Source organism: Sus scrofa, chromosome 14 (assembly GCF_000003025.6).
Source record: "Sus scrofa isolate TJ Tabasco breed Duroc chromosome 14, Sscrofa11.1, whole genome shotgun sequence".
Taxonomy (NCBI): Eukaryota; Metazoa; Chordata; class Mammalia; order Artiodactyla; family Suidae; genus Sus; species Sus scrofa.
This window is the reverse complement of record NC_010456.5, coordinates 12427774-12442826: the sequence shown is the minus strand read 5'-3', so window position 1 is coordinate 12442826 and position 15053 is coordinate 12427774. Positions and strand designations below refer to the sequence as shown.

Genomic DNA, 15053 nt, shown 5'->3' with positions numbered 1-15053 from the left:
GAACTTGTACACAGATGGCTCAACCCAAGCCCCTGTTCCCTCCTCAACCCATCCATGTTGGCCCTGGAACAGCCTACCACTCCCTTTGTCCACTGGTGCAAACATGAGGCCGATGGAATTTCTGCTCCTCCCAGATCCCACCTTTTTTTTTTTTTTTAAGTTGTAGTTGTTTCCAATGTCATGCCAATAACTGCTATACAGTCATACACATATATACATTTTTTAAAAATATTCTTTTCCACCATGATCTATCCCAGGAGATTGGATTAGTTCCCCATGCTCTAGAGTAGGACCTTGTTGTTTATCCATTCTAAATGCAATAGTCTGCATCCACTCATCCCACTTCTTCATATTCGCCCTGGGCAGTCTGACTTACACTGAGGCTGACTGAGCTTCTCTGTAGCTGCCCTTGGAGGTCTTGTTCTGGATCGGAGGTCAGCAAATGCTTTCTGTAAAGGGCCGTGTAGTAAATATTTCAAGTGTTGGAGGCCAAACGTATTTCTGCCACAGCTACTCAACTCTGCTGGTGTAGCATGGAAGCAGCCACAGACAACGTGTAAACAAAAGGGGATGGCTGTGTTCCAATAAAACTTTATTTATGAACACTGAAATCTGACATTTATATCATTTTTTGGCCACATCCATGGCATGAAGAAGTTCCCAGGCCGAGGATCAAACCTGTGCCACAGCAGCAACCTGAGTCACAGCAGTGGCAACACCGGATTCTTAACTGCTAGGCCATCAGGGAACTCCAACTTTTATACCATTTTAACTTATCATGAAATATTCTTACTTTGATTTTTTTTCAACCATTCAAGTATGTAAAAACCATTCTTAGCCCACCAACTGTACAAAAACAGGTGACAGGCCAGACTTGCCTTGAGGATTACAGGCACTAATTCCCAAGGCAAAGACAGCCTCTTCTCTTCTACATCATCAGTTTATTATTATAATTGATACTAATAATACTAATGTATGACACTCATCGAGCACCTACTAAGGGCCAGATGATAGCTACCATAGCTGCTTTGAAGAATAAATAAAATGCCTGTAGAGCACTGAGCATAATGCTGGTTCTGAGCTAAGCATGCCAACTGTCAGCTACAATAGATGAGAAGCACCTCTGTTGAAACTTTGGGCAAGTGGCAGCCATTATTTGAATGGATTGGAAAAACCTGAATGCTATTAGAGGTTTAAGTTGGAATCAACATAATGTTAGATATCTTGAATAATAAACTCAATAATAGCTGACAAAAATTGCTAGCTTCTCCAGGAATTCCCTGGTGGTTCCTTAACCCTACAGATCTGGCATTGTCACTGCTGTGGTGTGGGTTCAATCCCTGGCCCTAGAACTGCTGCATGCTGTAGGCGTGGCCCCAAAAAACATTTTTTTTTTTTTAAAAAAAGGAAGTGTCTTTAAAAATTGTCTAGCTACTCTTACTATTGTTTATTATTGTTTATATATCTTGCCTCTGATGAGTAAAATGACTCATACTAGGTAGATATTGATGTCCTATTAAAGATGAGAAACATTAATTTCTGAAACCACATAGCTAGTGAGTAGCAGAGCTGGGATTTGAACCAGATTTCCCAGATTTCTCTGACTTCAAAGGCAATGCCCTTTCCACCACATCACACCTCCTGTTTAGTTTATCTGAAGTTAAACCACTGGCTTGGTCACTAATCAGCAACAGACAGGACCATCCCCAGAGCCTGCCACCTTGTATCAGGATTAGCACTGGAATGATCCTATTCTTGCCTCAAACCTTAAACACCTGTTGGACCACTTAGCTCTGCTCTCCTGCCAAGGGATCCTCTATCCCATGAGAACGGTAACAATGACTCTGAAAGTTCTTCCTCCCTCCCAGCCTCTTAAGTCTAGCTTTCCCTCCAGCGTCAGAGTGGGCTCCATAAAGCAGATTCAATCCTGCCTCTCCCGCTAGGCTGGGGCTCAGTGACTGCCCTCGCCAGGCCCTCTTCTCGTCCATCTATTCCTCAGATCTTGCCACTTTACCTCCATGACTTTGTTGATGATTTTCCACTCCATCTGGAGCACTCTTCCCCCCGAGTCCTGGCTAAAAGGTTGTCATCCTTGAATGACTATTTTCCAACATTTCCAGACCTTTTGTGTCTCCACCAGGCTAGACTTGCAGCCCGGGGCACCAGGAGGCGGATATCTATCCCATACCACGCACACAGTTCTTTCTCATTATCTGTGGGTTGATTTCCCCAACTAGATCAGCTTCTTGAAGTCAAGGGTTAGATGATTCATCTTTGCATTTCCAGTCTCAGCACAGTGCTAGAGCATTTACTGAATATCTGAATATGAAAAACAGGGTGGTGTTTTTATTATTAGAAAGTTGGAACAGTTCACAGATGATTAATTATTGAGTTAGAATAACTGCTTTCTATAGTCACCCATTACATGACTCTATGATTAGAATTAGTATCATTATATAATGAAGAGGGTTTTAAAATTAGCACTACAAAGGATGGAAGCAAAGGGGAAATACTTCAAGGTACTTTTCTCTAGCCCTTTCTCCCTCCAAAATTATGGGGGAAAGGAGTTTAAATCGAGCTTCTCAGGTCTTCGTGGTTCTTTTGAGATGATTTTACGTCCTTGGTGTCTGAGAAATAGCCTGCCTCCAACATGCACAATTCTGATGACCGGAGACTCAATAAGAGATCATCTTCAAAGCTATTTCTCATGAGTGGGCTAAAGAAATAAGAGCCCTCTTGTACTTAGTAGGTGCTTGCTAAGTATCTGCTCCAGAAATGGATTAATCATGAATTGCTTGTTTGTGTTAATTCCTATAAACAGCCTGTGGCTGGAGGTCAGTGATTTAGTTTACCTGCTTTATAAGCAAGAACTGTGCCAGCTGTGCTGGCTTTGAAATAATCAGGGCATTGAAAGGTTGTAAAAGCAATGGGACAATCCTTTAAATTAACCTAAAGTGAGTATATAGTCATTGCAGTTGATGTGGGAATCATCTGATCTGCTTATTTTTGATGAGCCCATGAATTTGTATTTAAGTTTCTTACTATGGGTGTGTCTTTCCACATGAATCAGTTAAGGCCTTAATTGATGCTTGCAATCTTCTGTGCAAAGTTATCTTCAGCGTATCCTTAAACAGCTCCTTTTAAGCTTCAAACAGTGCCTCTAGTTCTTATGGGTATTGTTGATTATTAATAACTTTCTAGGTTTTGGTTTTAGCTTTAGAGTTTATTGCCACTAAATGAGGACCTCATTCATGGTGGGAATCACTGATGTATACTAGCTAAGACAATTTTTTTCTTGCTTTTAATCTTTTAAAGATTTGTATCATTTAATTCAAAAATACACAATGGGCTTTTAAGTGACTATTAGTGCTAGATTTGCAAAATACAAATATTTTCCAAATAGAAAATATTATACATCGTGAAAAATTCATAATTTCGTATTTGATGAACAACTGACACTTTAGGGTTAAGGATCATTTAAGAATGTCTGCTTGGGAGTTCCTGTTGTGGCTCAGCGGAAACGAACCCGACTAGCATCCACGAAGATGAGGGTTTGATCCCTGGCCTTGCTCAGTGGGTTAAGGATTCAGCGTTGCTGTGAGCTGCAGTATTGGTTGCAGCACCCACTGTAGAACAGTGGGGTAAGAATCCAATTGCAGCATGTAGGGTCAGTGCAGAGGAACAGGTTAGATCCCTGGCCCTGAGTAGAAGGTTAAAGGATCCAGCGTTGCCGCAGCTGTGGCTTGGATTCAATCCCTGGCCCGTAAACTTCCATATGCCACGGGTGCAGCCATTAAAAAAATCAAAGAGGGAGAATCTTACCTTCTTTCCTTGGGCATAGGTGAGGTGTAAGTTGAAAGAATTTTCTTGTTTTTGACTGTTATCTCAAATCAAGAGGTGTAAACAGCAAAAAAAGAAATCCATGCTCATTCACAGAATTTTACATTTGGTAGGAAAAATAAAGGTACTTTGTTCAAACTTCTCACAAGCAGAAATGTTGTAGATCAAAGCTTGCTCAATTTCCTATTGTCTACCTTTGCTATCAGCTAATCCATTAATTAGGATCACATTCACCTGAAGAATATATCTTTTAGGTAGTTTTCTTGCTTGGATTTCACAATTCAATCAACTGACTTTTATTGGAATAGATTATTTGACAGGGTGAGGGTTTCAAAGAAAAATATAACTTCTAATATTTTATTTTATTAGGGCTAGGAATCAAGAACTAAAGTGCTTTCCTGAGCCTTTAGAAATGGGCAAAGGGGAAGTCACCTTAGAATTTCAGGTTTCAGATTGAGATTATTTTAGGGTGGTATTATTGCCAAGGGAAACACTGGGGTAACGCGAAGTGAGACAGAATGGATGGAGCCACACAGTGTGACCCAGAAAACAGGCTGAGGCACACAAACCCCACAAGCTTAAGCTATCCCAGGTGCTCCCATATTCCAGGGCTTTCTATCTGCCAAACTTTATATTTTCAAAAACTCAAACTGTGATATCCTCAAATTAAGGTCAGCTGTGCTGAGGTCCTCAGAGGTGTGGCGGCAGGACTGCTGGGAAGCAGTGTCCTGGAGAGCAATCTTGGGGTGTGGGATAGAACTTGAGGGCACCCACTGGCTTGGATCACAAGACAGCCACCTCCTGATGGCTAAAGGGTGGCAGAGGCAGGTACGACAGATGCCACTCACTAAGAACCCAAAACAGCAGTGTCTCAGGACCCCCATCCACACTGAGGATTCAATCCCTACGGACATTAATTTTTTTCGGAGTTTTCACACAGGCACACATCTGAAGAAACCCAGCCCACACCCATACAAGTTTTTACACATTCTAACCCCACCTCGGAGTTTGTCTATCTTCCCAAGACTGGAAGGATGAACCATGAGCTTGAAATTACTCTAGCACACACTCTCCCAATCAGGCTTCCCAAAGCCCAAGAGAGTCTAGGAGGTCTGGGAGAATGAGACGGAAACAAAAGAGTTTTGAAATAGATTGCTTCACGCAAACCTGGCTGCTCCACCTCTAATCGTTAGCAACGGTAAGACTACTCCTGTTGGCATTATTAAGAAAAGACTTCACCCCCACCCCCCAAAAAAGGACGGTCCGAAAGAGCACCCCTACCTTACTACACCGCCAGGTGGACCAGACTCCGAGGCTGGAGAGGGTGCGAGGTGAGCCGGGGTAGCTGAGGGCGGGAGTGGAGCACCAGCCGAAGACCGCGGCGGGCCTGGCCCCGCCCCCAGGAGCCCCGCCCCTCGGCCTCCCGCAAACCCCTCGGGCCCGGCAGCAGCAGCCCCTGCTCGGTTACCTCCCGAAGTGAGGACCCGAGCGCCCGGTGCATTGTGGGGAGCGGAGCCCGCCGCCGAGCCTGCGCTGACCCCTGGCGGGCGCTTCCCGAAAGCCGCCCCGGGCTCGAGGATGAGCCTGGGGAACCGGCCTAGGGAGGGGCAAGGCCGGGCACTTGGGAGGGACTGCAGCCAACTAGTCTGCGACGCGTGTCGCTCCCATCTCAAAGAGAAAAATAAACAGATGCTTTCAGAGTGCCTGGGGCCCCTCTCTAGTGGTGACATAAGTGCAAAACTAAGCAACTTTCGGTCTAGGAAAAGCTTTTCAAGCTAGGAAAAATAATTTTAAAATTGTACAGCTTAATGACATCAAGATTATGAAAAAACTTGCACCCTTGGTTTTTCGTTCTGGTGAAACCACAGACTGGTTCAATCTGTCTGGAGAGTATCAGTAAATGGGACAGGAAATACGAGATTGTGCAATAGAGGACTTTCTTTTCAGGGTGTATACCTCAAGGAAATACTTCAAATGGAGTAAAAATAAATTATACAAAGATATCCACAGTGAGAAATTAGGAAATAACAAAGTAATAATATGTAAAATGCAGAAAAATAATGCTATTTAAAGAAGAATATGAATGTCATCACTAAGTTGAAATATTTCTTCAAGTAATATTAAATGAAAAACACAGAATCCAGAGTTCTGTTGTGGCTCAGCCAGTTAAGAACTGGAGTAGTCACTGTGAGGTTGTGGGTTCCATCCCTGGCCTCCCTCAGTGGGTTGAGGATTCCTTGTTGCTGCAAACTTCTGTGTAAGTCTCAGATGTGGCTTGGATCTAGTGTTGCTGTGGCTGTGACGTGGGCAGCACCTGTAGCTCCAATTCCACCCTTAGCCTGGGAACTTCCGTATGCTGCAGTCGCCACCCTAAGAAGAAGAAAAAGAAAAGAAAAGAAAAGAAAAAAAAAACCATAGAACCCAAGAAAGTTTGTGACCAATGATTATAACTATGTGAAAAGATATGTGATGACATGTAAAAAGAAACTTTGGAGTAACGTAAATTTTTTTTTTTTTTTTTTTTTTGGTCTTACCTAGGGCCGCACCCACGGCATATGGAGGTTCCCAGGTTAGGGGGTCTAATTGGAGCTGTAGCCAGCCTATGGGCCACGGCTTACAGCAACACTGGATCCTTAACCCACTGAAGGAGGCCAAGGATCAAACCCACAACCTCATTGTTCCTAGTCAGGTTTGTTAACCACTGTTCCACGACAGGAACTCCTGGAGTAATGCAAATATTTTAGAGTTTAATGTGATTTAAGGTTCTTTCATTTCTATTGAATAATTTAAACATTTCTAATTTGTGGGGAATGGTTCTAATTTTGGATGGCATTGCATTTTTCAATTTTTCTTCACAATACATGATTTTTTAAAAAGTTGTCTAAAGAGAAACAAATTCTGAGGTTTTAGTGAACTAAGAGAGTTTTGCTTATATGCAAACCATAGGGGGGCACCAAAAAAGTAATTATCTTAGGGAGGGTATTTTGTTTGCTAGAGTTTCAAACTTCCCACAGACTGGGTGTCCCGAACAACAAAAAAATGTATCATCTCACTGTCTGGAGGCTAAAAGTCTGAGACCAAGGGGTTGCCAGGATTGGTCCCTTCTGAGAGCTGGGAGGGAAGAATCTGTTCCACCCACTCTCTTGGTTTTGCAGATATCTGTCTTTAGTTAAATAGTCTTCACCCCGAGTGCATGCCTGTGTACAATTTCCCCCTCTTATGAGGACACCAATCATACTGGCTTAGGGGCCCAACCTACTCCCGTATGACTTCATTTTTTTGGCTGCACCTGCAGCATATGCACATTCCCAGGCCAGGGATCAAATTCAAGCCACAGCTGTGATCTACACCACAGCTGTGGCAATGCCAGATCCTTAACCCGCCACACCACAGCAGGAACTCCCCAATATGATTTCATCTTAATCAAGTTTACTTGCAATGACCCTGTTCCAAATAAGGTCCCATTCTGAGGTGCCGGAGATTAGGACTTGAATCTATAATTTGGGGGTGGGGGGTGAGAATTAATAGGGAGAGAAGCTTGGGACTCAAAGTGTAATCTTATGAAAATGGCACCCACCCAATGACAAAATAATGGTAATAATATATAAAGTCTCAAATGTATCCAAACCCTGACAATTTAAACACAGTAAAGCCAAATCAATTACCACATTCTTCTTTCTGTCCTCTAACACCTTCCAGGCCTCTTCAGTGGGATCAAGGATGTTAGTGGAATAAGGAAGCCCCCAGCTTCACAGACAGTAGATCTGGTATGTCTGGCTTCCTGCAGGAAGGGCTTGGAGAAGGTGTGTCAGGTGCCTGGGAGGAGGTGGCCTGCCTGCATTTGAGCCTCAGCACAAGGGCAGAGAGGCCATGAGTGGAGGATTATAGGAAGCGGGGTCCTCATCACTGGGGGGCACACAGCATAGCCTCCTGGGAAGAACTCAGCTTTAGTTCTAGAGGCTAAGAGCCTCACAGCTTGGGAAGGGTGCCTGCAAAGGTGGAATCAGTCTTTCTGAGCGAGCCAGCCTCCCGCATTTAACCTCATCCATGGGTGGGATGAGAAGCTTTAAATCTTCACTGAGCCTGGTCACCTGCCTTCTGAAGTGATGGGGAGAAGATGTCAGAGAATGAAGCCCTGCCTGTTACTTGCAGAAGCTTTTGTTTGTTAATTCTTCTGAAAGTATCAGAAGCCCAATCAGAGGTGTGCTGATAAAACAGCTGGCCCTCCAGAAGAAAATCTCTGATTCGTGGTGTTTGTAGATTTCTGTGGTGTTTTCTCCTAGGGCTGATCTCAAGCTACCAACATGAGGTCACTGAACGCAGGGCTGGAGGCCAGCAGGCCACGTCACCAAGCCTGGAAAATGGCTTCACAGTCTCAAGCAGGGAGGCAGCCAGGGAGCCGCTTGAGCAGCCCAGGAAGGTGCAGGCAGAAGGGCAGCCCTTGTGGATTTGCAGCAGGGCCTCCAACTGGGCAACAGTGCTAGCAGGGAGCCCTGAGCAGGGCGGGTCTCAGTGAGAAACCGGGAACACACTCAGCCCCCAGGCAATGGGGATGGGGCAGGACAGGGAGTCTAAATTTAGGAGGAGGAAGTGCATTCTTTCTCTTTTTAGGGCTGAGCTCAGGGCATGTGGAAGTTCCCAGGCTAGGGGTTGAATTGCAGCTGTAGCCACTGGCCTATGCCACAGCCATAGCAACTCGGGGTCTGACCCACATCTGTGACTTACACCACAGCTCACGGCAACGCCGGATCCTTAACCCACTGAACAAGGCCAGGGATCGAGCCTGCGTCCTCATGGGTACTAGTCAGATTCCTTTCCGCTTCGCCATGATGGAAACTCCAGGAAGTGCATTCTTGCAGAGCTGAGAGAGGCCACCCCAGTCTGGGTAAGAGGAATAGGACAGGCAGCTTCAGAGCCCAAGTGGAGCAATGGGATTGTCCGCAGGCTGGAGGGCAACATCCCTCTTTCACTTCCCGTCTCTGGGCATCCCTCCCCTCCACAAGATGATCTTGCCAGAAAGAGAGGTTTAGGGTAGAGCTTCCAGGGTTCACATGAGGTCACTGGGCTAAATCCCACAAGGGCTTCCTCCCAGTTTAGGGACTTGGTACCAGGCTGAGCCGAGGAGAGGACACATGTGCTCATGTTAGACCCGGGAAAGCTTGTGCCAAGGCAGGTAACAAAACCAAGAGAAACCACTGGGTCTCCTGTCACTTAAGAATTACCTTAGGGACCCTGTATATGGTGCAGGCTAGGGCTGCACCTGGGCTACAGCCTAACCCAGCAGTTCACTCTGTTTTCAACATTGATCTTCTGCAGTGATCCCCCACACATGGTGATCTTTCTCATGGGCAAAGATGATCATACACATGTTCCTTTCTGCTTAAACACCTTTCCTTGGGTCAAGTTCACTCTCTTTTGCACAGGGCACAAGATCCGGCTTTCCCGGATCTGATATCTATTCATCTGCTGCTCTGCTCCTGATAACTTCACTTTATCTGGGTTCCCATTCCCAAACTAGCTATGTTTGCTTGATGCTAGGCCCTCATAGTTTCTTTTCCCTCTGAGTTTCTACTCTTTCTATGAGTCACTCCCATGCCAGGCAAGGATCTTGGATCACATCTATAGTTTTATTATTAAATCCTCGAGGGGTTTGAGGTGTTTTTTTTTAGGGCCGCACTGCAGCATATGGAGGTTCCCAGGCTAGGGGTCAAATCGGAGCTGCAGCTGCCAGCCTACACCACAGCCACAGCAACGCCAGATCCAAGCCATGTCTGTGACCTACCCAAGCTCATGCAACTGGATCCTTAACCCACTGAGTGGGGCCAGGGATTGAATCTGAGTGCTCATGGCTACTAGTCAGGTTTGTTACCACAAAGCCACAGTGTGAATTCCAACTTTCATGTTTTTTTAAACTTTCTTTTACTGTGGCAAAATATATGTAACATAAAATTTGCCATTTGGTGAACATCTCCTCAGAAAAGAAAATCATGGACTTGGAGAAGAGACTTGTGGCTGCCTGATGGGAGGGGGAGGGAGTGGGAGGGATCGGGAGCTTGGGCTTATCAGACACAACTTAGAATAGATTTACAGGAGATCCTGCTGAATAGCATTGAGAACTTGTCTAGATACTCATGTTGCAACAGAAGAAAGGGTGGGGGAAAAATGTAATTGTAACGTATACATGTAAAGATAACCTGACCCCCTTGCTGTATAGTGGGAAAATAAAAAAAAATATTAAAAAAAATTGCCATTTGAACCATTAAATGTAGTTTAGTGGCATTAATTTCACTGACAATGTACAACTATCACTATTTCTACTATTTTTCATCACCCTAAATGGAAACTCTGTACCTATTAAGCAATAACTGCCCCACTCCTTCCTTCACCAAACCTCCTTTAATGTCTAATTTACTTTCTGTCTCTATGAATTTGCCTATTCTAGGTATTTTCTATAAGAGGAATCACACAATAATTGTCCTTTTGAATCTGGCTTCTTTCACTTAGCATATTTTCAAGGTTCAGTCATGCTGTGTCCTGTGTTAGAATTCCATTCCTTTTCATGGCTGAATAATATTCCATTGTATGGATACACCACCTTTTATTTATCCATTCATCTGCTAATAAGACATTAGGGTTGGAGTTCTCGTTGTGGCACAGGGGAAGTGAAGCCAACTAGGAACCATGAGGTTGCAGGTTCAATATCTGGCCTCAGTGGGTTAAGTATCCTGCATTGCCGTGAGCTGTGGTGTAGGGACACAGATGCGGCTCAGATCTGGCGTTGCTGTGGCTGTGGTATAGACTGGCAGCTGTAGCTCCAATTGGACCTCTAGCCTGGGAACTTCCATATGCCATGGGTGTGGCCCTAAAAAGCCCCCCCCCAAAAAAAAGATATTTGGGTTGTTTCCGCCTTTGGGTCATTGTGAATAATTCTGCTCTGAACACTGGCATACACTTCACATGTTTTCCCCTGCACGTGGTAAAATCTTATTTCTACTGTGGACCTGGCTAGCTTCTATTTATCTTACAGAGCCCTTTATAAATTCTGTAAACTTATAAAATAGTGGAATAGAGCCCAAACTCCAACTCCTGCCTGTGTTCAGAGATGTTCATTCCCACTTTGTCCTTGAATTACAGGCTTTCCTAGATGGACTATCATAATGAACGTGGGAGGACTGAGAGTAGGAGAGCCTGAAAAGTCCAGTTAGGAGGCTCCAGTAATCCTGGAGTTAGAGGTAGGGCCTGGGCCAAGGGAGGAAAAAGAAGTCCACTTTTGATATTCATAAATTTCCACATGCAGCCATTCTCAGAAAGTAACACGGTGTGGTGATCACTGTGGGTGTGAGAGGAGAAAAGTGGAATAGAGGAGTCCCCGTCGTGGTTCAGTGGTTAACAAATCGGACTAGGAACCATGAGGTTGTGGGTTCGATCCCTGGCCTTACTCTGCGGGTTAAGGATGGGGCATTGCTGTGAGCTGTGGTGTGGGTCGCAGACGCGGCTCGGATCCCACATTGCTGTGGCTCTGGTGTAGGACAGTGGCTATAGCTCAGGACAGTGGCTATAGCTCTGATTGGACCCCTAGCTGGGAACCTCCATATGCTGAGGGAGCGGCTCAAGAAAAGGCAAAAAGACAAAAAAAAAGGGGGGGGGATAGAATAGGAGATAAATAAAAAGAAGGGAGATTAGAGTAAGTGGTCACTTGAACACTCAGCAGAACTTTAGTCAAGCTACGAAATCATTACCATAATAGTGAATTTAGTCCAATAAAGGCAAAGTGGAATAGCCAGATGCCAACAAGCAACTTTATTTCACATGCTTCTGCATGAACGTAAGTAATCTAGTGCACTGAATACAAACAAGAATATGCAATTGGACATATACTGAAGACATGATCTAGCCTAAATTTGGTCAAACGTTGCCTATTGGTATTAACCTGCTTCCTGAGAAACAGTCACTGAAAGCCTCTGTGATTTTCTTTCCCTTCCCCAAAGCTTTGAGGCCTTGATCTGCATTTTGTCCAATTTATGAGAAGTTGCAAGACATTCCAATTGGTACACTTAGAAGTCTCTTGATGACCCTAATCCTGGGCCACTGCCAAGCAAAATTAGGAAGTAAACAGCCCCCATCTTCTTTTTGTGTCTTTCCCTTCCAGGCACTGAGTGTTAACAACAGGTATGAATCATTAAGGGTGGAATTTTAGGCATGAGTGGGAAAGAAAGTTTTTGGCTATGGCAACCCTGTGGGCACTCCTCAAATCACACCAAGACACACCACACACTCAGGTGGGCTGAAAAGCCAGTCCTGCCTGGACAGATCCTCTCAGGACTGAGATTTTCTCATAGGAAGTAGGCTTTGAAAGAACGTCTTGCTTCCTGGAGTTGAGCATATCTGGGCAGACCAGACTTGACTCAGTCTGACCGAAAAGGGTTTGAGACGATAAAAGAGGATGTGGCTAAAAGAAGGAAGCAAAAAGGACCCTTGGGGAAGAAGCCTGTAAATCAATTCTGTTTTCCCTTCAATTTCCCAAGCCAAAAGAATGAAACCACAACAAGTTCTAAGACACATCATGTGGAGCCACTAAGTATTGTGGTCACTGGGTTGTTCCTGTCCGTGTGTTCTTAGTTCCTGCTCCACAGTCAAGTCCCCACTCAGTACACAACTGCTAATGAATTCACTTAGGAAATCTCTTCAGCTGCAGGCAATATCAGCCCTGGGAATTCAGCCCTGTGAAATACCAGCCCTGTGCAAAAATCTTAACAAGCACAAGATTTGCTTTTTACATCTGACTACCTTTCTTTTGTCTCTGTGGGGTTTCCATCTCCCTGTCTCAGTTACTGACTCTTCATCTCTTACAACCTTCCCATTTCTTTTTACATAAAGTATCTTTACCTGTTTATTGAAAGGATCTTATATACTAATTCATACTAAGGCATGAATGACTGAAAATAGCTTATTATACTGCCTTTTACAAGCACAGTCACATTTTTTAAAGTAATAATTTCATCAGATAGATTTGATATGATTTTTTTTTGGTTGCACCTAGGCCACTGCAGTGATAACACCTTAACCCACTGCTCCACAAGAGAACTCCAGATATTATATATATATATATATATATATTTTTTTTTTTTTTTTTTTTTTTTTAAATCCAAGGAATGGAGAAAGATATACCAAGCTAACATTAATCAAGAGAACACTAGAGAAAAATTGGGCTTCAGAGCAAGGAAAATTATCAGGGATAAAGACAGGCAGACCTGATGATAAATGGGTTAAGTCTTCAAGAAGACATAATAATACTTAATATGTATGCACCTAAAAACAAAGCATCAAAATATATAAGGCAAAAACTGATAGAACTGCAAGGAGAAACAGATGAATCCACTATTAAAGTTAGACAGTTCAACAGCCATTATCAGAAATGGACAGATTCAGGAGTTCCCATTGTGGCTCAGTGGTTAACGAATCTGACTAGGAACCATGAGGTTACGGGTTTGATCCCTGGCCTTGCTCAGTGGGTTAAGGATCCAGCGTTGCTGTGAGCTGTGGTGTAGGTTGCAGATGAGGCTTGGATCCTGAGTTGCTATGTCTCTGGCGTAGGCCAGCGGCTACAGCTCCAATTAGACCCCTAGCCTGGGAACCTCCATATGCCGCAGGAGCGGCCCTAGAAAAAGGCAAAAAGATAAAAAAAAAAAAAAAGAAAAGAAAAGAAAAGAAAAAGAAAGAAAAAGAAAAAGACAGATTCAGCAGGCAGAAAATCAGTAAGGACATATTTGAACTCAATACCATCACCAATCTACTGAATACAATTGACATCTACTGGCTACTTAACAACAACAGAACACACATTCCTCTCATGTTCACATGGAACATTCATTAAGATCACATCTGGGTCATAAACACAATTTAATAAATTTTTTAAAAATAGAAATCATACAAAGTATGTTCTTAATTGTTCCCATTGTGGCTCGGACATAGTTAAAAACCCAACATAGTGTCTGTAAGGAGGCGGGTTTGATCTCTGGCCTCACTCAGTGGGTTAGGGACCTGGTGTCACCACAAGCTGCAGCAAAGTTTGCAGGTGTAGCTCGGATCCCACATTTTGTGGCTGTGGTGTAGGCCAGCAGCTGCAGCTCAGATTTGACCCCTAACCCCAGGAACTTCCACATGCTACAGGTGCAGCAAAGAAAAGAAAGTATGTTCTCATACCACAACAGAATTAAACTAGAAATTGTCGTCTAAAAAAATACACAGCCTTTTTTTGTTAGAATTATGTTTTATTTTGTGGATATTCTAAGGACTTTAAGCCCAGGAGACAGGACTCTCAGATGCTCTGAGGTACTGCTCTGAAGAGGTAAGTGAGGAGCCAAGGTATATAGGAGTTTTTGCAACAAAGACTAGATAGTCAGAACATCAAAATATTACTATTAATTAAAGCCAGATGGCTCAAGTTAGGGAATTTGGCACTTTTCTACGTATGGGAAGATGCAAAGGTCTGGGCTCACTTTTGTTGTTGTTGTTTTTGTTTGTTTGTTTTTTAGGGCTGCACCCAGGGTGCAGCACATGGAGGTTCCCAGGCTAGGGGTCTTATCAGAGCTATAGCTGTCGGCCTACAGCAACGCCAGATCCAAGCCACGTCTGCGACCTACACGACAGCTCAAGGCAACGCCAGATCCTTAACCCGCTGAGCAAGGCCAGGGATTGAACCTGCCACCTCATGGTTCCTAGTCGGATTGTTTTCATTGCACCACGATGGGAACACCATGAGACACTTCCTTTGATATGCACCTCAGCCATCTGGGGCCAGTATCCTCTTGCTTTCTCATCTTGAGTCTTGTCAGGGTGTACTGTTTGGGGTGGCTGCAGCAGCTGATTGCTAGATGGTGGGCATCCTGTTTCTATCCTGAGTTGCCTAAGGACCACCATTGGGGTAGCAGTAATGTGATGGCTTGATGGCTGCAACACCTTTTGTTTGCTGATATGGCAGGCAATGTTTTTCATTCACAAAGCCAATAACAAAAAGATGGAAAACTCTAAAATATTTGGAGATTGAACAAAACACTGCTAAATAACACAAGGGTCAAAGAAGTTGCAAGATAAATTTTTAAAAATTTAAACTAAATGAGGAGTTCCCACTGTGGCACAGTGGGTTGAGAATCCAACCTCAATGGGTCACTGCAGAGGCTCAGTCTGGATCCCTGGCCTGGCACAGTAGATTA

At 44.0% G+C, this 15053-nt stretch overlaps 1 protein-coding gene across 1 annotated transcript in view; it reads right to left on the bottom strand.

The window, feature by feature from the left end:
• EXTL3 (exostosin like glycosyltransferase 3) overlaps positions 1-5276 on the bottom strand; it is a 125998-nt gene extending 120722 nt beyond the window's left edge. Inside the window, exon 1 of the mRNA XM_021074090.1 lies at positions 5122-5276. The gene's annotated coding sequence lies outside the window, so the exon portion shown is untranslated. The remainder of the gene's footprint in view (positions 1-5121) is intronic.